The following is a 24,098-nucleotide window of genomic DNA, read 5'->3' on the forward strand; positions in this document are numbered from 1 at the left end:
TTCAGAACAAACACTTGTTGAGAGAAAGAAGAAGAAGAAGTAGTGAAACGGGTTTATGAAACAGCTCATTCAAATGTCCAGGAATACAAAAAGGTATATTGCAATGCAACTTTCTGCAGTTTGTTTGTAAACATAGTTTCAAGGCAATTTTTTCCCTTTTGCTAAATACAATGGAGGTTTGACTGTCCAAAGTACAAGATACTGAATTACCTACCGTATCTGATAGCTCACTGTCAGTAATACTTCTGCTGTCACAGTTCATCAGCATTTCAATAGAGTGACAGACTAGTAAGCTGAAGTCTGACATTTTGAAAATTGGTAAGTGGCACTTGCCTCACGATGTGAAAATAAAACAGTTAGGATTGCCAGAGGGGGGCTGAGTTCACCATAATATTATTCAACATCCTCCACAACAAAAAATCGAGCCTAGAACGATAACAGATCCTCTTAAAACACACAGATAAACGGTGAGGACAGCAACTTGCTGTATATCAAGAACACATTTTTGTGTATTACACAGTACATACAGTTTTCAGTGGTATAGCCAGCCTGCTGAACCTCTGCTTCAGACCCTGTATCATTTGTCAGATATTAGTATTTCTGTCTGCTCACTTTTGTGGTTGGTGAAGAGTCATCTACATATTCTTCAAAAGGAAAGGCTCTATACTATCTTCCTGCCCCAAAACTACAATGACAACCAGAACACAGGTTGTGCTCCATTCCTTTAGAATAACCTCTAACACTCTTCCATGCGATACACCAATCACGAGACATGCAAACGATTATAAAAAAATCAATCACTCCAAAACTCTCTGGAAGTAAGATTGCATCTGCTAATAAAAGACTGCTAATAAAACGTCTAAGGCTACAGCACCAGCAATCACTGCCTGCATCTCACGTGTGACTTATATCGGGGACAATTTCCCTTATATGTCCGCAAGAATCTGCTTCTGAAAGGATCTGTAAATGCACGCACTGTATGGAAAACAAAATGACAATTCAAAACCGATCCATGATCCTGCTGGCCAGTTGGGGTGTTATCTTGGGATGAACTTGTACAATCAGGTCTTTCTACAGTTCCCTTGTAATTCAGTCATGTCTCGCTCCTCCACCTGGCCTGCTGGCACAGTTACCCAGGCAGGAGCTGCACAGCAGAGGTGGAAGAAGCAGGTACTCTCTTATATGTATAGCGCTTCAGGGTGTTTGGGTTGAAAAGTACTACACAAATGCAAAGTTTTGGTCTGTCAAAAGAAAAATCCCAACACAGTGCTGAACGCAGTAACAGCAGCCGTCAAAGCATGATCGAATTCTTCTGGATTGCCTCCATCAAGGCTGTCTTCTTTTCCCAGAGGTAGAGCTGTCCTTAGTTTTAGGTACCTCTTTCTCTCCCTTTCTCAGAGCCACTGGGTTCGGAGCCCAGAAGAGAAAACAGGAGGCTATCAGCACTTTTTTCTTGCTGTGTCTGTTGTAGCCACAAAGACAGCAGAAGGCAACTCCTTCAACCCACCCCAAAAAAAAAAAAAAGGCAAATATCCCGGAGGAAATGAGAGCCAGGGTCATCGGGAGGCCGAGAGGGAGAGGGAACAGGAGAGGAAACGTTCCCTTGTGTTTCGAGGTTACTTTGAGGCGGAAGTCTACTTCTGCATTCTGATGTCTTAACACACAGCTTCGTTACATTGAAGTCCTCTGTATGGATCTGGGTTACAGGAATAAATTTGACTTTTCGATTTGCAACTCCACTAGCTCCAACCTCTCCTCTCCTGGGACTGAATTACCTACTGCAACTACCCTTTCCCTTATGAACAGATAGCAGTAATACCCACTGTAAAAAATACTTTTCAGCAACAATTTTTGTTTCCTGCAGTCATCTATGCCTTCAAAATACTCTGTAAAGAACATATGACTGAACACAATCAATGCAACTATAAGGAATCACAACCAGAAAAATGTTTATTGAAAAAAACATGACTCCATTGATACATAATAGCATTCTGTTGACCATTTGGTTGAAGAATAAAATTCTATGCATGACAACTTTTTTTCAAGCCTCACCGTATGGATGGAGTTGTAAAGCAAACATTTTTAGACCAGTGTTAACCTAACATGCTTAATTAGAGCAAGACTTGCAAATTACAATACACTGCTTCCAAGAGGCTTTAAAATACAACAGCGTTAAAGATCAGCATCATGCCTTATCAATATCAGTCTTGCGTCCAATGAAATGCCTTCAATCCCAAGAAAAACATATAAGCCTCTTCATAACTGACAGACCCAAGGGCTTCCGGCATACATGTGTGGCTTTAAATTCTTGCTCCAAAAGATATACGACCCAGACTCACACATTTAGATTGCAATATTCTGGGTGTTTACTCAGTACTGAGACAATAATTCATAGCTGCCCAGTGCACTCCTTACAGTCATATCAGGAGATCTACAAAGGTATTTATCCTTCCTGCAGTGTGGGAGTTGGTACTGTTTACCCATGGCCAGAGGGCTTGAGGTTTCAGCAGTCAGTAGACATGGGTTACAGCTGTATTGCAATTAGTAAGTAGCTATGCTTGTGAAACGGCTAAACGTCTGATAAATCTACATTCATTGCCTTAAATACGAATAAGCAGGAAAGGTATTCCCTTCTGCTGTTCATCTTGACCAGATTCAGGCTGAAGTTCGATTTCCTGGTGCAGATGTTATTTGTATTTCAGCAAGTATCCTAATTAGTTTAGCTCATTCCCAGTGGCCACTGTGGGGTAGGCGGGTTTTGAGTGTGACCTGCGACATATTTGTGAATGCCTGGCCAGTTCTATGAATGCATCACAGGTCTCCAGCCGAGGGCTGACAAAATGTCATCACCCAGGTCCACCATGCTGGACTTGACTCCCAGTCTGCAAGAAGACACCAAACACCCACACCCTGCAACGCTCTTCCTTTACGTCGGGATTAACGGAGGGAAGATTTAGGCAGCGAGTGCTAATAAGCTGATGCAGCACGGAATTAATTTGCAAACCTAAGTAACCACTCAGGAAGGGCACAGCTTAGGCCTTCGACCACATACTTAAACCTTTTTTTGCAACAGCAATCATTGCCTTGTTCTGGCTACTCCCCTCTTACTCAAGCCACTGGTGTCACTGTGCACACAGGCAAATCCACTCCTTCACTGGGCTTCATTCGCAATCCCTTTCTATCTCAACTGGGTCTCTTTTTTACAAGATGCCCAGTTTTCGAACTCACTCCTCTCTGCGACACAGAATATGAAACGCTTATGTATATTAATACAGAAACAGTATTATAAACCCTGGCAAAGTGCCTGTAGAGATATTCAATCCTGGTAAGGTCTACGCAGCCTCTATCTGAAAGTGGAGTAGGGAAAAATAGCAGACTGCTTTCAAGGACTGTGCTGGCGGGCTTTTTAACAGAGGAACATAAAGTACACACAACCCTTTTAAGAGACCCTACCCTGGCTCACAGAATCCCATTCTGGGCTCAGCATGGTAGAAGGAGAGAACAAGGCATATCAAATATTCATGAAGCGTACAGTCAGGGTGCTAGCACTTAACGTTGAGACACGAGGCTGCAGCCGGAAAGCTTCCGACTGACTTATTTAAAGGAATGTTACTTCAAGGCAGTTTCATCAAATAAAGCTTGAAACTGCGTCAAAAGAAGACAGCCAAATGAATTCCACTGCCCCTCCCCCAAAACACAAAACAACAGTAGCCTACATTGTGAGGGGATTGGGCTGGGAAGTACAAGATGAAATATTCAATTGAGGCTAAAAAAACGGAAGGAAATATCCTCACATGATGCTGTACTGATGAAATGAAATGGTTTCCAGTGCGTGACAGACCGGCAGCCCAGTGGAAAAAAGAAACAAAGACATCAGGCAGCATGTTTCTGTGTACAGAAACATTTTCTTTTGAAACTCTTACATTTTGCAAATGTTTACACTAGTAAAAATGTAGAATTTTTACTCTGTGTGTAAAGACACAACATTCATGGGGGAGCCGTGGTAGCTCAGATGGCAAGGGCGTCAAGGGTTCAATCCCAGGTAGGGGCAAGCGATGTACAGTAGCTTGCTCTGATTCCTTCCAGAGGGCTCCCGGGTCCACTCAGCCTGCTTGCCAAACGAGTACCGGGGGTCAATCCCTCTGGGGGTAATAGGCCGGCCGGAGCATGATGATGACCACATCACCTCCACCTCCAGTGTCGGATGGTTGAGAAAAAATGGTGCCCCAATTCCCCCCATTCCCCCATGGGCCTTTATGGTCTGAAAAGGGGAACTAACCTACCTACCTACATCACTCATGGGATAGAGGACACTAATATACAGAAAAGGTTGTCCAAGCTTGGGGGTGTCCATGCTGTCCTCACTTTTAAAAGCCAACCACATAGTCTTCATCTGTTTACGAAATGGATTCGATTAGCTGGGTCTGTCCACAGCCAGGCCTGAGTGTGCTAAAGGAGACAAGCATCCACGCTAATCAATGTCAGCTTAGGAAGACTGCTGGAAACTGGCAGGGAGGGGGCTGGGTGGTGGAGGTAACCACCCACCTCTCTCTTACTGAGGCCTCACTGCCCCTCCCCCTCCCAGCGCAGGCCGGCTCATATGGACATCAGCGTACTGCAGCAAGGTCAACCGTCCGAGCTGCCAGCGAGAGAGAGGCAAGGAAGAGGCTGTATTAATTCCATATATGACGAACTGCACATGACTGTGAGATCCGAATTCCATGGCACGACAGCACAAAATATCTTAAGTGTAAAAAAACGTTTAGTGTTAAACATGAGACCCTCTTCCTTCAGCTAAAGACTACTTTTCAATGTGTTCAAGATGACTTGCGCAATACCCTTCCACTCATGGGACATGAAAGACTGAGGGAGCAGTTTCTATTGACTGGGTTTTCAATAGAGCACTAGGGCAGACTTAAGGATTTAATGGAATTTAGCAACATTTGAGTGATCCCACTCCTGAATGCTTTATAATTATCTTAAAGGCAACACTGGTAAACGAATGCTATGTACAAGTAATACAGAAAAAAAAACAGATTGCCACAAAGTTTGTTTTGGCCGGTTTCATCAGATCCATTTCACCCAATTGATTACGGACACTTTAATGGCTACTTTTGGCAGTCTGATACTCCCACAGACCAATGTTTAAATTCTAATGATTTTAAATATTTGAGTCAGGTCCCCCTTGGTAGTCCCTCAGAACTCTATTCTAGACTGGAAAGGTACATTCCCTTACCCTGTCTGTGTAGGACATGCGGTTAAGACACAGGTTGTCCTCTGAACTGAACTGATTCTAGAGCACTAATATTCTCTCTACAACATGGTCACCATAATTCTACAAAATACTGTAAATCAGACCTGAATAGTGCACTGTACAATTCCAACATAACATCTCTTGACAGAAATTGTCTTTAACATTACTGTATATCCTTAACATATGGTATGACTTTTTTAGTGCATCTCCAAATTGTGATGAAAATGAAAAAAATGTGTCAATAAACATGTATAAACATCTGATGTTGTTCTAATTCTTAAACCAAAGACACGAATTGCCTTGAATGCCATCTCAAAGTTAAAATGTGTATTTCTTATTTGTGAAGACTATTATAAAACGTCTTCTGAGTATATGACAAGATATGCTCTGTTTAAGTTCTCTACTGCCATTGCTTTTTTAAAGCTCTTGGACAAGTTAAGCAAGACCTGCCATTTCTAAATTAGTGCTGACTTCCCATTGAATCCTACAAATGATACTCTAATTATAATGATAATTTCCATAATCTTACATGTAATAAATGTTACACTTATTGGTGTAAAATTATGTGGTTCAATTTTGTTGCCCTTTTTATGGATGAATGGTGTTACATTTGCAATTTTCCAGTCAATGGGTACTACCCCTGTTTTGAGTGAATGCTTGAAGAGGTTTGCCAAAATTTGAAGTCTAACATATTTTGATGTTTTACGTAGAAGGGGCAGAATACCATTAGGTCCTGCAGATTTGCTATCTTAAGTGATTATACCTCTGTCTCCTCTATGCTAATAAAATTTAATAAAGAACTTGCTCAGCCTAGACATGTTAACAGTTTCCTCTTTGGCAAAAACATGAGCAAAATATTCATGTAATACATCAAGCAACTAACTTTTCTTCTTTTAAAAATGTCCCATTATCCTTCAGACCCTTTTCAACCTTTAAATATTCCTTTGCTGTTACCAGACAAAACAAAACACTTTCATTATTTTAGCTCCCATTGCAAAATTCTGCTTATGCCTGTGCTTGCAATTCACTATGACATTCCTTTAACTAGATCATGATCTTTTAAAACCATTTTATAAAGCGTTTTCTCTCTCCTTATATTTTTCTTAATTGATTTATTTAACCATTTGGACGCCTGCTTTACGGCTTTTGATTTATTCACTCTTGGGATCAACCTGCTCAGCTGATTCAGGCAGAATCTATTTAACTGTTGCCATATGTTCTCTACTGACTCCATATCTACTCTGTCCCATTCCTTTCATAAGCTGCTGTCCAGAAGCTATAAAACTTTGATTTGGACTCTACCTACACATTTTCAAAAGCACACCACATTACAGGTCCCTTACAGTTTTCTCACCCATTAGCTTTCCTCATTTGTATCTTGATTATTCCAAAAGACTATACCAATACAAGCATTCCCTCTTGGTGCTCTGGTCAACACACTGAATTAGTTGTTAATCTTATCAAACTATTTCAGTTTAAGATTATTTTAATTCCTGGTCATTTTTTCCCAATCTACATGAGGATAATTAATTCCCCCCATGATAACCACTTCTTTTACACAAGTACGTCTTGTGGCGAGGTCTAGCATACTCATTTGATGCCCTATGACTTGTTTCTGTATAAATATATAGATTCCGAGAGCCTTGATTTCTCTAGGATATGTTCCTGTGTTTGGATGTTTTTTTCTCATTAGTGCTACACCTGCATCTCTTCCATCTTTATCTTCTCTCCAGAACACTTGTACCCACAAATGCTATATTTGTCACCATCGCTCTCTGTTGAACAGTTACGTCACAGTTTTATGTGAATGCAGCAGCGTCTATTGTACATGCAATTTGTTCCTAACCCTTCCAGTATTTAGGCACAAGAACTTAAACTCCTGGTCCTTTGAGGTTGTATTTTTCTTTATTTTTTTATTTGTTTGAGGTCTCCCGTGAGATCAACGTTTGTATCTCCCCTGAATATTTTCTTTGGATTCTTATCAGTGGGCATCCTTCCTATCTAAGAGCAAGTAAGGATTGTTAAACTAAATTTATATTTGAACAAGTAATAGGTTTATTCCATACTAAAAAAAAGAAGAAAGAAAACACAACGTTTCAGCCGTGGAGCATTCTCCAGCTGTGTCTTCTTCACACCTGAAGAAGGCTCCACGGCCGAAACATTGTGTTTTCTTTCTTCTTTTTTTCAGCATGGAATAAACCTACTACTTGTTCCTTTGCAGCCTACGCATGCTTGACGCAGCTACCCACCTGAACTACTACATCCTTCCTATCTATACAGACAGACAGACTCTGCCATGGAAAGGTTTCCAGTTGAAATCTAAGGTTCCTCCTTCAGCCCATCATGCCCTCAGGCACGTGTTGTGTTCATGGGTTAACATTCATGTCTGACCTCAGAAACCTCCTACCTCAGAAAACCAGCTCTTCAGATTGTTTCCAAGGTCTTTGAATTTGTTTTTTATGGAAAGTGGGCTGTTTCAGCCGATGCCTTTTGTCCTAACAAATACAAATGTGTTATCGCCTATTTGAGAGGAGCTTGTTTGCCCTATGGACAGCCACCATGGTCCGAGGGAGATAACAGTTTGTTATTAACTCATGGTCCCTGATGCATCTCTCGCTTGCAGCTCCCTGGAGCACAGAGTCTCCAAAAACCACCATTTTTCTATCAGGTGCCATGGACGCAAGCTGAGCTCTGATAGGGTGGCTGCCATCGGCAGCTGCCATCGTGAACTTCCAGATTTTTGAATGACAAAAAAATAAAATAAAGCCATTTGTAGATTTTCTGAAATTAAGACAAAACTGCCAGGAGGGTTTTGTTATGCAAATAGACTACCCAAAAAAAATGCAAAGCAGACCCAGAATCATTTGGATGTGCAACTGTAGCAAAACAAGCACGTAAAATATTACTATCCAGGGAACCTTTAGTAGCTCTGAAAAACCGAGATCAGACTGTGTTTTCAGTTAAAAACACTGAGGCAGGTGTTATTTATACTAGAGAGAATGATAGCCATTGAAGGAAGTCAATTGTTTAAATTTCTTACCCATAATGAGCACTTTCCTGTCACCTCTTCATACTCAGTTTAACACTTTGTTATAAAAAAAGCAGTGTTGTTCATAAAATCTCTTCCCAAAGCCCTTACAAATGCCATTTTAGATTGATTTTAAATGGCTTGCTATAGGGATGCTGGCAGAATCTCCGTCTTTTGTTGGGCACAATATTTTCCGTACTCCAGTAATTGATCCAAAATTTCAACTCGGCTTTGTCGAGTTCAAACCAACATCGCAGCTCATTTCGTTATCAGTACCACAGTTTAAAAGCAATTAAGTACAGTGGATAGCACCACTTAAAAATGAATTATGGGTCTAAGTTACAGGTTGACCATAGCGAGACAATTACATCAGGAAACTAAAACACGAGGAACCAAAATTTGCGTAGCTACAGAATTTTTTTAAGCTCCAAAAAAGGGATTTTAAATTCTGTGTTAATACAAAACAGAGGCGTCCAGTGACATACTGAAACTGCAGGAAAAACAGAAACTGCCAATTTACATACTCGGTTACATATCCAATGTTCACAACTTGCCTGAGAAGAGGGGGAAATTTTCATACGTTCAGTACTCATTAGAAAAGGGGTGTTTTAAGATCTGGCACCAACACTTCCACCTGTCACAACAACTTAACGTGCCATTACAAAAAATGCACTGTTAGGTTAATTGAGTCCCACTCCACCATGAAAGACCATCTTCCAGGAGATTGGCTCGCTGCACATACTGACTCATGACACTTCCTCTTGGTGTCTTGGCAGCTCTGTGCTATCGAAAGACCAGCTCTCAGTGTTCCTGACTAACAAGCAGTCTGTTGAGTGCAAACAGGCAGTGTTTGTCCACCATACCTATACTTCTTAACTCACAGACACTCAAGGATATAGAAAACAGGACCCAGGACCATTTAACTTGAACATCTAACGGACAGCTTGGACAGTGGAATGGATACCAGATCTTCTTCTTTTTAGGCAGCAGCCCATTTTTACACAAAAGGTGCTTCAACCCCATTTAGCAGCTAACAGACCTGGAGGAGCTGGCTGGTACGATGCCCATTTCTTAAGAGCAGCACTGCCCCCTTTTCTCTTGCAAGAAATAATAAAAAACATGCCCTCATACACCAGTGATGTCATTTTCAGCAGCTGTGCACACAAGTGAAGTGGAACTGATTCCTTTCTCTGTGTTTATTAGATCCTGATGTTACAGTCCTGGCCAGCCACAGCTGGATTGAGAGAGAGAGAGAGTGAAGAGGTTGTTACTCCCTGTGCACACAAATGGCACTCAGCTCATAGCTTACATATATACTGCCTTTAATACAGCACAAGTAATTGCAAATAAAACACAGTGTCTCAGAACTTCCTGTCAGACAAGATTTGTTGTCCCCTTTGAAACACTCTGAGCTTTATTTATGTAACAGTAATCAAAAAGCCCAGGCCAGTTAAACCGACCAAAATATTTATTCTCGACAGCAACAAACGAGGCAGAAGCGCTTCCTTCTCCACTGTGCAGAAGGAAAAAGCAGCTCTCGTTTCTGCTGAGAGTTCCAGTCCTATACTTGTGTTTTTTTCTGGGGCTGTCTGCCAGATAAATATGTTCTTCCCTAAAAAACTGAAACCCTTTTGTCTACTGCCACTGCAAACAACTCAACCCCCTTTCCCTGCTATAGAAAACTAAAAATTATACTTTCTGCCAGTCAGAGCTTGAGCCAAATATCCAGAAGGGATTCATTTTACTTATTTTAAATGTTACCCTAACTTGGGTACACTTTAAAGTCAGGCAGAAACTCACACTAGGTCAATACGCTCCTCAGAGCACAAAATAGGTTTGACCCTCTGAAAAGGAATCAACCAACAGCAGATCCTCACAGCACTGAGTATAACTGGAAACCAAAGGCATAGAGTGAATATCTAATAAACTATTAATCGCCATGATTAAATCACAGCATAGACCAGTCCACGAGTACTGACGGGGAACTCTGGATTTAAATCCAAAACTTCAACTCAAGGGGTTTAATCTGTGCATTCTAATCAGTAAATGACCAGTACTGACACAAAACAAAATAAGAAGTAATTCTTATCCAGTTGCATCTCCTTACTATTTAAAGTGCTGCACTGGTCCACACAACACAGGGTGTTCATTTCCCCTCTGCTTTAAAAAATGCATAATCTGGACAAGGCTGCTTTCCTTGTTTCCACTAAGCTTAAGGCTGTCTTGCATTACGATATTTAACAACACAGCTCTTTGCGTCACAAACCTTGCATTGAATAAAACAGACAGGTTGACCATTTTAAAACACCTTAATGCTCAACTTTCCCTGAACATATTACTGCTCTAAAATAAATTCAGACTAATGACAGCTCCTCCAATATGAAGTCCATAATGCATCATTTGTATCTGTGCTGGCTCTCAGAATCCCCCATATCAAGTTCTGTAGGTGAGCCCTTCCCACATTTCAGCCTGTGTACACTGGAAAGCATCAATAAATTTCTGGGCTGCCTTTACAACCTTCACTTTCCATTCCTTCACGATTATTAGACTGGAGACCTTCACCATTCTCCCTTCTCCTCTCCCCTGTTTTGGTCGAGGGATAAAAAGGGCTCTCTCCTCATTTTCCCCCCTGGCACTGGGACCTTGCTTGTCTTGTGAGCCTGCTGTCTGCTTTAGTGCAAGAGACAGCACTGACAAAAGCTCTTGGGGGTGAAACAGGGTTCATGGTATTGGTTAGGCCTTTCAGTCTTTCATGGCAGACATAGCCTGAAGATAACCGCACGCCATCCAGCCCACACCAATAAAGAAATTCCACCTCCTACATAGGCAGTGCTTACATTCCTCCCGGTTGTATTTATGTTATAATAACACCCTCCCTCCCCTCACATCAAAATGTCTTTGAAGTGTTCGTTAAACAACCAGCCAGCACAGCTGCATGGTGAGTTCAGGCCTCCAGAACCTGCATGCTTTAGTCCCTCGGCAGTCTGCCGAACAAACACAGACAGAGAGAGGAGTGCCCTCTCCTGCAAAGGGAACTGGTCATCTCCCGGCTTCAGTGAAGAATCCAATCTCCCCAGGGGCCTAGACTAATCACCTGCTGATAGAGACCAGCACCTGAGTTCAGGAGGGCTGAACGTGCCAGAAAAACCTTTCACTCGAGTTACAATTAAAACAAAAATGGCGTTTGTGTTAATGGAGAAATGGAATAACTTGATGGAATACTGAATGTAAAGCTGAACACCCTCCTCCATTAATGCAAAAATTACACTCTTACAGGCGTTATTGTCAAACATGGTGTTTTTTTTAAAAAAGGATGCCTTTTATTCTTCCAGAGACAGAACAGAAGTCTTCAGGTCATTGTTTTCTTATTGTTTTTTTTATAATGCAGATTTCGTTGCCTCACTGCCAGTTCCTCAGCAGCAAAGGAAATCAGATAAAAACCTAACCTAGGAGCAGGATTTCTGAGCATGTTTCCTAAAAACACAGCACATAGGCAAGCTCTCCCTGATGGGATTCCCTGATGTCACTAAATCAGCTTGTAACATGTTTATCCTGTTTGCCAACAGTTGCATCCCGACAATTCTTGTTCACACATACACACTTCCCTCTGAACCGCTGACTTGTCCAAGCCATCTCTCATTTACCACACCATGAGCCCTGCAGCACCTACAGAAGCAATGGTTGGCCAGTCGATGGAGGATGCTAGTCAGGTCACAGCATGGCAGCAAAATAGTGATGTCTGGACAAGGGCTCAATTTCTGCTAGAAAGAGAGAGAGAGAGCTTCAAGAGACACACAAGAGCCTCTCGTCATTTACTGGAACAGAAAATACTGGTTCAAGGATACTGATTCCTGCTTTATAGTTTTGTATACCCTCCAGAGCAATCCTTGAAGATATATCATCTATATACCTGTCAGAACCCCTAATTTTCTTGTTTCAAGTGCTGATTAAGTTACTATCGATTTCAGAAAAAACTGTAGATGTCAACTATAGGAGATGAAGAAAAACAGACTTAAGTGTAGGAGGGGAAAAATGGCATGAACAATTCTGGTTGACTACTGTTATATGGTATTTAATTTCACTGCCTGGTTGCTGCCCTCAATAAAAGTGGCTGGCACACACAATCATCAGCAGAATGCTCCCTATTTGCTGCTTTTGCAGTTTCCCCATTAACTAAAAAAGGACATTTTTAATTATTTCCTGCTAAATCTTAGAACATCTTAAATCAACCTTATTAAAGCTGCAGTTCTGATCGGGGTGATCCTATCAAGATCCTTGCCCAACACTTCTGTGCTCTCACAGGGTACCGGCACAGAGACACAGTGCCATGGCTTCAACTCCCTCCACTCTTTAGCAGCAGATTGTCAGAGCTGAGCTGTCAACACTCACTGCAAGAGTGCTTCTTGCCTGAAGGTGACTTTAGCTTCGGTTCCTGGAGCATTTGCAGTCTTCCACCCTCAGCAGCAGCAGCAGCAGCAGTGCCGGTAATGTGAATTTAATCAGTACAGAAACACTGCAGAATGCTACCACCAGAGCCTTCTGCTTCTTTAAATCTGCTCTGATGTTTCTACGATGAGGACTAAACACTCCAAAGGAGATTCAGATTTTATTCCGAGAACCCCTCAGGAAGACACTGATGCCTACTGCACAGTGACAAAATTAGAAGAAGAAAAAAAGAACAGGACTGTTTGACACAACGTTGTGCTGCAAACTTGTTAAAGAGCCACTAACCCTTTCTGGTCATCAATGCTATTTAGCCTTTGAACATTCACCCTCTGTTTCTCTGTCCTTCACTCAGAAGGGCACTGAAACTGGATCCTGCGTCTGTCTTGACATTTGACCTCTGTTTTCAAGCGTCACGGAAAGACAAACGAGGTTGCTGGGTTTGCCCAGAAATCCTTTCATTTTCTCTGTCCCAGTTTTGATTACTTGACTCTTTGGAGGCTGCAGAGCTCCCCTGTCAGAAGCAGCTCTATGTCACGCAGAAAAACAATTTCAGTTCTTGGGAGAGTTCAATTTATGTTTGTACAAGCAGCTCCACAGCGAAATGTTTTTTTTTTTATGATGATGATGGAAGTGGTGACCAGCAAAGACTTCCTTCCTTTGGAACAGCCTGGCAGCTTTTAAATGGCTTTTGGCTTTTTCTTCTGGTTCTCATCACACCAGGAGGTAAAACCTTAATTTTAAGGTAATGCTCATGTGTGGTGAACAAATTGCAGGAACTTTTGATCCCTCAAAGGAAAGGTATATCAAAAACTGTCCGATAGCATGGGGACATTTGGCTACCTCTGAAGAGCAGGTACAGGACAAGAAGCTATAATGTTCTAGACTGAGCTACCATCCTGTATCATTTCTATGAAAATAGAGAAGATTCTAAGAAGCTGAGATCATGCACACACAATTCATTTGATTAGATCACATTTCAGATCAAGCTCCTGGCAGCATAAAGCACCTTTAAACATTAAAGCTGGATCGTATTTCTCTTCATCCATGCTCAGCTCCTTCAAGCACACTGTTAAAGTACAGAACACTGAGAAACTACGGGCAAGTAGCTCTTATAACTCCAGATGAACAATGGCTCTGAATCAAACTAAACAGATAAACGAATCAAGGTAGGCTGCTGACCGGCATCACAAATTCTTTCAAATCCTCCCGTTTTTTAAATAACCTGCTGATCAGTAAAAAGCGTTGAAGGGAAGAAGGGGGGGGGGGGGTTTAAAATTCTCCGATTGTACAACAGCACACGACGCCTATTTCACAGGCTTTCTCGAGGAAGAATTGGGTACCCACGGAAGTCTGCACAAAAAGCTAAGAATCGTGAAGTGTGCCTCCTGTGCATCTGCATACTCCTGACACTCACAATACCCTGTTTCGCTCCCTCCCCCTCCCAAGAAAAGATGCGGAAAACAAAAGGAAAAGAGGAAACGTTTTGTGTGTCATCCCGGGAGACTGGGAGCAGGTGAGGAACAAAGGAGGGACAGAGAATTGACGGAAGGAGGTTGCGAGAGGAGAGTCTCGTCCAAATGTGAGGCGTGACGGATTAGCAAGGAGAAAGTAGACTAAGGGAGAGCGCGTCCTCGGATCTCCTGCCTGCCTCTTACATTGCCATGAGGATTTATCTTGCCCTTCCCGTTCTGAGCCTGAGTGAAACTGTCACTGTGTGCAAGGCTGCCCTCTTAAACCAATCGTCTTTCGCCCAGAGAAGAACCTTGAAAGAACCTCAAAAAAAAAGAAAGAAAGAATGCTCCTTGCAGGCATTAATCTAACAGTCGGAGCTACGAGAGGTGCTGGCACTGTGCGCGGAGAACGTGAACGCTTCACCCAGGTGACCCGTTGGGAAGATTAGCGGTAATGCTACCCGGGCCGGATGAGAGAGGTAGAACAAAACGGGAACACACTGAGGCGCCACGTCTCTGGGCACAGCTGGGGCTGCGGTACCAGACAAGCTTTATCCATCACTGTAACCAGATAATGGACGGCTAGGATTGTACAGACGCGCACACTTTTCACACTCCTGAAAAACAAACAGAGCCCAACGGAATAATAGGGCAGCCTTTCACGATCAGGTCCACATCAGAAAACAGGTTAATGAAATTCAGAAGCAGAATTTAGCGCGTGCGGATTAGTTATCTTACAATTTTTCTTATTACTGTATTTCATCTTTTATATTTTATATCCATCCTAGTCATTCCTGGTGAGGTGGGGGGCTACACTCAACAGGACAGGCACAAACGAGAGACGACAGTATAACATAGCCAACTCCCATGTGAGCACTTGTGAGAAACACACAGCGGGCAGAAAACTTTTCTCTTCTGGTGGAATAATTTTTAGCCTTTTCAGTAGAGCAACAAGACAGGAGGGGGTGCTTGAGCCTCACCTATCCCAGTGCTTTCCCACTCAGTTCTTCCTCAGTTTCCCTCACGTGTAGTGAGGGAAACTACAGAGATGGAGAACAAATCCAACCAAATGGTTCTGCGTGGCTGGACATCTTCTCTAATATTAAGCAGTTAATAACCTCATACCCCCCCCCTCCACCCAGTGCAACATCTTAAAATACAAAGACACAGGGAGCCAGGGCTAATGATACCTTGTTACAATAGAACAACGCTGCACAATCCTCAATCCATTTACTGAGCAGCAGGAAACTATGGTAATAGATGTCAAGAAACGAAGGGAGGGTTCACACATTAACAATACAGACATCATCATATGAGCCAAAACAATAATGGAAATCCCATTTCGAATTCAGAGGAGGAAAAATAACAGCATTTCTAGATGATTGCAACCATTCATCTTCCTGCGCCGGTTTGCGTTTATCCTGGAAACAAAAATACATAAACTCCATCAAGCTTTTCCTTTGATTAATAATTTAAAATATTCTTCCATTTGTATCCACGAGAAAGACGGTTCACACTTGAGCGATGCTACCAAGGTTACCCCGCCAACTGCTCCTGGGAACGGGTGCATTATCTGTAGCAGGGCATGATGGTTAGTGGTATATTGTGCTGAGCCACCATCGTCAATTCTTTGGCCCTGGATCATTGTGTGCGCCTCAAAATGGACTGACATATGGCATTGTCTGACACACTCGCCCTCGTATTGTTTGCCCCAGCTACATGCATGCAGGTGGCCAGTTTGGCTCAAGCATTTTATTTAGTTACAGTTTCCCCCTGTATAGCACAGCAACATTTATAGCTTCAAGATAATTGCTGGAAAGCTCACTGGGGACTTGGGGCTATGAGCTGCTTCTTAATGCACAATTCCACTCTCTGCCAGCTAGGCAAACACGCCATCGATTAGCTTTAAAGGCGCAGCCACCGGCCTTCGGAAAAGTTCAAACACAGGTTTCCTTCGCTTAAAACAGCCGCCAACTTCTGCGGCGCTCCTGGAAACCAGGGCTTGTGCTTCCCCGAGACTTTTGCAGGCTCTCAATGCCATTTCTTCTCATCTGACATGAAGAATAGGCAACATGCTAATAAGGATAATGTCAGCAGATGTTCTCCTGCAATCTGAGCTTGCTGCTTTTGAGCACATAAAGAAGGGGTCTGCTTTCCCACACAGCTGCTAAAGCTGAAAAGTAGAAGTGCATGGGTAGCTGTTTTGAAGCAGCTGTTTTTTTTCCCCCAACTGTGTTCATCTTACACTGAAGTAAAACAAACTGCACAGACTGCAAGGAAATGCCTTCTTCTCTCTTTGGTCCCTCTGGACCGATGCGAGTCTCCAAACCACTGCACTGCAGGAGAATTACAATTACGATCTTAATTACTGGTGTAAGAAGTGAACGGACCGCTGGGGTCAGTCCAGCTTTCAACAAACTCTGCTTAAGAGTGTGAGGGAAACTCACAAAAACAGCAAAAGGAATCTTCTTTACAGGATTTACAGGAGAACCCTTTTCTGAATCCCAGAGATCCCATTACCCTATTACACTTTCTACCAAAAACCTGCTAAGCATGCGTTTTTTTGAGTTGTGAAAATACTTCACAATGGAGCCATACTGCTGCCATTTGGCCCATTTGCTAACCCAAGTTATGACATCACAATCAAGTCCTTGATTTGAGAGCTATTGGGGCGGAGCGGTGGCTCTGTGGCTAAGGATCTGCGCCTGTGGCTGGAAGGTTGCCGGTTCAAATCCCGCAGCCGGCAGAGGAATCCTACTCCGTTGGGCCCCTGAGCAAGGCCCTTAACCCCAACTGATCCAGGTGCGCTGTACAATGGCAGACCCTGCGCTCTGACCCTAGGCTCTACGTGAAAAGATAATTCCTAATGCAAGAAATGGTAAAGGGTTAATAAAGTGATGTTATTATTATTATTACACTGTGCTGTCAGTTCAGGGCAGGCAGAGGAAGAACCTGACTGCTCACACCCTTGACTCTCTGCCATTCCTGCACAGCACAGCTGATTTAGTTTAGTATTTAAATGTATCGCGTGTAGGCAACATTCTACAGCCAAAAGTCTGAAATTAGATTTACATTTTAAACACTCAAGATTAGTTATCTAAGGCCTTTCATTAAAGTGTAAATGATCTAATTTCGGACTTTAGTTGTAATGCTCTATACACACAATCCACTGTATAAAATCTATTTAATTTTAAAAGATTAGAACAAATACATTACAGCACTTGTATTAGCAGAGTTAAAAGGGATAGTGCTAATGAGCACAAATCAATCAGGAGTCCTTACAGAGCCATGTGGAAAAACACCAAGGTGCCCAGAGCCGCAAGTCATTGGAAAGGAGAAAAAGGACTCCAAAGAGCTACATGGCACCATGTAATGCACCAGAACCAGTAGTGACATTTCAGAGCATGATTGATAGCCTAGTATACATAATAGCTGAAGAAGCAGGAAATCGGCTTCTCTAATGAATCAGGTAAATCTTGAAATGTTAAGAGTGCATGCCTAAATGGAAATGGAAAAATGGAAAAAATAAAATAAAATACAACATTGCACCATTCCTGAGAATTCAGGAAGATTTTGCATTCGTGGAAAATTCCTGTAGCCAAGAGTTTATAGCACTGGGACTTTAGAATGGAAGATGAAGACAAAAACGAAGGGGGAACAGATGAAGCAGGACACAAGGGGTGCAGAACAACACCAAGCCCTTTTCAGGGAAGCAGCCACTCGTGTGCTAATCAAACTATCCAGCCACACATGCAAATCCAGAGAGCTCACGCAGATCCGGTTTATTTCCAATTACACAGAGCAGTAAAGATGCAAGCAGAGCTGATATCATAGGTTACGGCATGAAATGACAATAGAACTGATAAGCTCCCTTTGGTTCCAGTTCCAAAAACAGTTGTGCCGCAACGTACCAAAAACTATCACTCCATGTACAAGCAAGCAGGTATGCATCTTGAGATGGGGATGGCAGGAATAAAACGAACATGGCACTGTAAATGATATAGGCCTGGATAATTTAAATGGAGGATTAACAAAGTCATACAATAAAGGACAGACCCTCATAAAAAAAAAACTGTTCTCACTGTCAGGTCCAGTACTGCAGTGAAAGAGCATTCGTTAGCGCTGATAATCTGGCAGAACAAAGAACAGCGTACTAAGGGATTGAAAGAACAAGGGTAACCTGAGAGTGAACGTGTCCGGCAAGTATCCTGTGATAAACAAAGGGATGCTGTAAAACGTGTTACAAGGTGTCCACTTCATTCACATCGAACAAGACAAGGAAAGCAAGCCAGCTGCTTCTGCTCCTACACACGATCCCTTCTGTGGCCCGGCCAGATGTCTCTGTGTTTTTGGAGCTGGCTAGTCCCGACTGACCAGGTTTGTTAGCCTGCTCATCACAGAGGCACAGAGCAGACGGCCACCTGTCTTAGCATGCAGACAACCCCCCCCCCCAACAAAGACTACAGGGGCCCACCCTGAGCCGATCAGGCCCAGAGTTCCTACTGGGCGCAAGGTCGCCTTCTCAAGCTCACCCTGTGAAAAGCCAGTAAGCCCCCTTTTCCAGTCTTACAACTGTCTGAAGAACAATATCAAATGAAGGGGGGATAAAATATTATTCTGCAAAACAAAAACCTTGCTTTAGAGGTTGACCAAGATAAATTGCCTCCTTTCCCATCAGAGGTTTTCCGTGATTTACAATGCAGCACCAGTTGCCAGTCATCTGACAACCACGGCACATGTCCAAATACGATAAAACGAGACGGGGGTTCAGAGAGTGAATTTGCATTTTGCTTTATTTTAACTGTTAACATGAGCAATTAAAAAAAACCAACAACAATCCACCAGCCAGGTCAGAGAACTCTAAAGCAAAAGAAATAACTGCTAATTATCACTGTGCCAAAAATAAAACCCGATAAAAAGGTTGAATGTTTGTTATTCATCCATGGGATCCAGAAGTGTCACAGAGCTGTGATGAAAATAAAATCTCCCAACCTCCCCAGATTCAATGTCAAATTTGGTTCTGCATAGATTTTATTCTTTTTTCTGGTAAATTTAGAATCGCCAATTTTATTTGGCATACGCTCCTGAGTCTGTGTCTCGCCTCGCAGCTATGATCCACACGACTGCACACAGGAGAGAGCATGGAGGTGCAGGCCAGCTCCTCCAACTTGCCCCCCGCCTCTTCAAGACGCTCGCCTTTTAGATCCGTGCAGGAAGATCATCGCAACTGAGCCGCATCCTCCACCCACAGCGTGGCGTACCTGCATGGGCCCAAGAGGCTGGGTAACCCGGATAGCCCTGGCCGACCCCTCCCACCCTACTCACAAAACTCTGTCACTTCGAGACTCCAGCCCGCAGTCCGCCGGCGTCATGACCCAGGGATCGAACCCGTGATCACAGAGAGCGTTTTCCCATTGAGCCACACGAGAGGCCTACATGCAAGAGTTTGTCAGCTGCACACAAGGGGTTCTTCAGCTGACCAGACACCTTCACTCATCATATAATGTCCCCCCGGTGGCTTGAAGAAAATGGCAAACAGCTGCCAATGGGGGCAGTACACAATCACTCATGAGTTTCAGACTCAGACGATTTCCCAAATTAGATATTGACACAAATTTTCTAATGCATCAATAATCTGGCAGTCTTTAATGACAGTTGTGAGGAGGGTGGTAAACCAGGATTAATGTATCATACATGGTTGAACCTGTGTTCAACTGAGTGGCCTTGTGTCAATTGAACCCACTCAGAAAATGAATCATGCAATGAGGACTGATTAACGGAGACTTGCCTCTTCTGGGGAATAGGTTCTCAAATTGTACACAGTGGCATTTTCTGTACTGTGTTTCATAGGAGTACAGGACACACAGCACCATCTTGCAAACCAATGCATGGGATATCCTGTTCCACTCCCGGATGGGAAGTTGGCCAGCCCTCGCTTGCCCGAGCTTCCGCGGCTGAGGACTGTGCAGCTTGCCCCAGACGTATTCAATCAGTGCTATTTTGGATCACCAGCTCCATGGAAACACGAGGGCATTCTCACATTTGCACACACTGTCATGTCGCAACGTGTACGGAAGATCAGGATTATTCCACAATGGCAGCAGACTATCCCAGTACTGTCTCTCCACCTCACAAGGCTAGGACCGTTTAATTCCCAGCTCACCGTGGAGACAAATGTCCCTACGGCCACCCAACCCTCACGAAACTGACATGTGGCGACAGCTTAATCTTCCAGTCCTGAACCTCCAGTGCTCCACATTCTCCTGCGCTTCTCTTTCCAGGGGTGTCAGTCTTCCATTCAAAAGGGAATCAAAGCAGTTGACACCAGAGAACAAAAGGTAAACAATCATCAGACTATAATACATTAAGAGTTCCTCTTGGAAAATCTCTCGTATTCAAACAAAGCAAAAATTCCGGAAGTTTTCTGAAAACTCTCTCCTGGCTCGAGGAATGGGAAAACTCTTAGATATGTGTGCTGTGAAACAAGTTTAGAATTACTGTAGCTTACTTGAATTAATTTAATTTTAGATTTAGATTTGCCAGAAGTGATCTTTATGAGAAGAGTGCAATTGGCCCAGCATTTGCTGGAGAACTGGACACTCTCAATCTTAGATTTGTTCACGAATTGCAATAAATAGCAATATATGTACTTAATATAAAGCAATAAAAGCAGGTAAAAGGTAAAAGCGGACTTTATTCAAGTATGTGACTGCAGTTATTATGGCAGAAAGGACTGTTTGTAGCTGTGTATTATTAATGGTGTCGGTACTCAATCTTGGTGATATACTTGAGAGCAGATCATATTTCATGGGCTAATGACTTAATACGCTGTTTACCAATACATTTTCTTTTTTAAAAGGCAGCTCGGCTTTAGAATGTGTACAGCCATGACCCTCTAAAATCCATTCCCTTCTCATTAGGAAAAGGTCAATCTGGAACAGTCCTTGTTCATTACAATTCCTCTTTTCACTTAAAGCACAGGCCAGAAAAACATCAGGGGTTTGAAGAGTTTTGTCACGGCTTCGAATTTGTGAAACATCAAAGAAACACTTGGAATCCATGTAAGTAATTTAGCTTGAAATTACAATAACTTGACGTCAGTGTAAGCAACAAGATTTCTCTACATTTCTACTTGGTTTTTTTCTTTGACCAAATGTTTCCTTTATGCAAAAAATACTGCATAAAGGATGGCAGAGTTACAACAGGCCTCTGACTCCTGTAGCCTTCTGTATGAGGTAATCACATAGTTTAATCATATAGTTTAAAAACACATAGCAGCACATTCGGCTTCAGACAGCAACAGATTCCATCTACTCCGGCTGAAGCCACATTTTAAGCCAAAACATTTTATTTCCCTTTGTAGCTCAGAAAAATGAGTTGATTTGACAATTTGTCCTCAGTCTGATCATGTTATTTTTCTTTCACTTCAGGTTTTCTCTACTCTATAGGATGGGAATCATCGAGAGTCACCTGAGACCATGCTCTGACATTAACAGAGATCTCTGCTGGATAAAAGTGCAACGAAGTTAACAATTAAATTGGTTGCTTCACAAAATGCTGACCTGGAGTGACACTTTGTCGGCATTACGCATCAATGCATCAGAGCAGTGATTTTATCTGAAGCGGAGGAATGATTTTCAAAAGACTATTCAATTAAACTAACTTTTTATGCAGGGATCCAACACAAGGATTTCGATCCAACCAGGCACTGGTTTGATTTTTATAACATACTGTCTATATGAATTACACACATTATAAAGAGTATTAATAGTGTTAATTATTTTTAGTATTTCTTTTACAATGACATGCCTCCCCTTAAAAGGCAATAAATAAAAATGGTATTTTCAATAGATCCTAATTAAAAAAAATTATGAAATGGGTTCTAGGTATAATATGTTGTTTTTTTTTACATTCATTTTACATTTTTCAACAGGATACAGTTACTGGGTTGGGTGCTCAAACAAATTCTGTCTGAAAAAATATTTTCAGGATGTCTCTGCACTCAACTGGTGAAATGCATGAAAACATCCACATGTCCTAGTCAGTAAACAACGGCCCTGTTGGCTGAGACAGTGGCTGAACCGTTTAGCCTAAACTTTCAGCAGCTCAGGCCTCTTTTCCAGATCAGCAGATCTGTACTGTTAACTGGTAAATCCAGTTTGGCAATGGTTAGTAGGACATTCCATACTAAAATATAAAGAACGAAACACTTCAAATGGACAATATCTCCCCGTTTCACATGTATATATGTGAAACACTTATTTAAGCACAGGGTAAAGCAGGAAAGATGTTAACACACATTATCAGAAGCTGGTGATAAAAATACCTGAAGCACAGTGAGGACAGGAGTACACCACAATTATTTCACAACTGTAGGATTTAAAAGTCTCTCCATAAACATCATGGCTTTTAACTATGTAGTATGGTTTTCCCTAGAAACTTTATCAACAATTCTAACACCGAAATGCGACAACCGCCAGATTATTACACTTAAAGAGTCAGTAAAGAAAGAAACAGTCTTTGGGCTATACTCAAAGTATAATGCTAAAACAATGTACTGTGAACCTTTGTGAAAAAAGCAATAACATGAGCTCTTTTTGACCAAGCAGTCTATGTTTTTTACTGGCAGGTACCAGGGAAAAATGTGGCACTTTACAAACTCATGGAGTGGCTTACATATTGTGGTAAAAGAGGTGTCGCTGAAGCAGGTGGTCTATTTTCTTTGTACAGGGTTCTCAGTAAGACTCCAGTGGGTGACAGTGTGAGAAAAGGGGCAAGTAATCATGTTCCCACATCCTCCCTCAAGTGAAGCTGGTGTAGGCAAAAGCATTCTGTTACTGTGCAGGTGCTCCACAAAAGACTGCAGGACATCGTTTACGGAGAGACAACAGAAAGAGTTCACACATCCAATGAGCATAAAAAAGCCCTGTAAAATTTAAACATGAGAACATGTTTAAACAACTAGCTGAAGACAGTCCCTTTTACTATGAAGCGTGTACCAAGGCAGGCTGTTCTGCGCCCACCCTGAAAGCTAGTACTGCTTTAAAATAATGAAATGCTTCCCTACTTGACTTCATTAGACTAATTAGCTAAGCCGCAAAGGAACAGCTTCCTAATGATGAATCCTCTTTAAAGAGCACCTCTGACAGGACTGTTAGAAGCCACAAAGAGCCCTAATCTAGGCACGACTCAGCCCTCAGACAAAAAGTACATTACCTGAAAACACTTAACATTCCCAAGTGTTACCTCACTATCCAAGGAATGTAGTGCAATGTACTGAATTCCTTAGAACTTAACATGAAGTACGATGTTTAATGAAGATCAACTTCTATTACTGATTGTAACTTGAGAGAAGCACAGTATTTCAATAACCCTGCAGCGTTTTTTTTCTTCCACCTTCTTAAGACATTAAAACTAAATGTCCCTTTTTATGTATTGTCCAATCCACTGCCATGCCAAAATCCCTTTTCCTGCTGAGCTCTCCCATCCTGCAAAATATGACAAACAAAACAGAATGGATTCTATAAGGTCAAGTATCAATTAATATACTTCAAATGGACAACATCTTCCTGTTTCACATGTATATTTTGCTTGTAGGACTGTAGAAGCATCCCTCTTTCTGCCACAAAGTTTAATGAATACTGTTGAAAACTCAGCTTCAGGTCATTTATATTCACAGTTAAGAGTAAAGAGCACTGAAACACCTCCTGGCCTCACTCTTCCCAAGTCAGGTGACACTTCCTTTTCATTTTAAACATTACAGCCACATCAACCAACAAAAAAATCACCATCGATATTAAATGCCAGCAGCTCCAGGATTAATCCCTTTGGGTACTTTCACCAATTACTTTCTGAATATCTACATACACAATCATTGCTCGACATAAGCATATCAACAATTAGAAACACAAGAAAGGTA

The 24,098-nt window shown here is 42.1% G+C and overlaps 1 protein-coding gene across 4 annotated transcripts in view; it reads right to left on the reverse strand.

Annotated features, from left to right (window-relative positions):
• LOC148653783 (mastermind-like domain-containing protein 1) overlaps positions 1-24,098 on the reverse strand; it is a 124,659-nt gene that overhangs the window by 91,394 nt on the left and 9,167 nt on the right. The window lies entirely within an intron of this gene.

Source organism: Lepisosteus platostomus, chromosome 10 (genome assembly GCF_059453375.1).
Source record: "Lepisosteus platostomus isolate fLepPlt1 chromosome 10, fLepPlt1.hap1, whole genome shotgun sequence".
Classification (NCBI taxonomy): Eukaryota; Metazoa; Chordata; class Actinopteri; order Semionotiformes; family Lepisosteidae; genus Lepisosteus; species Lepisosteus platostomus.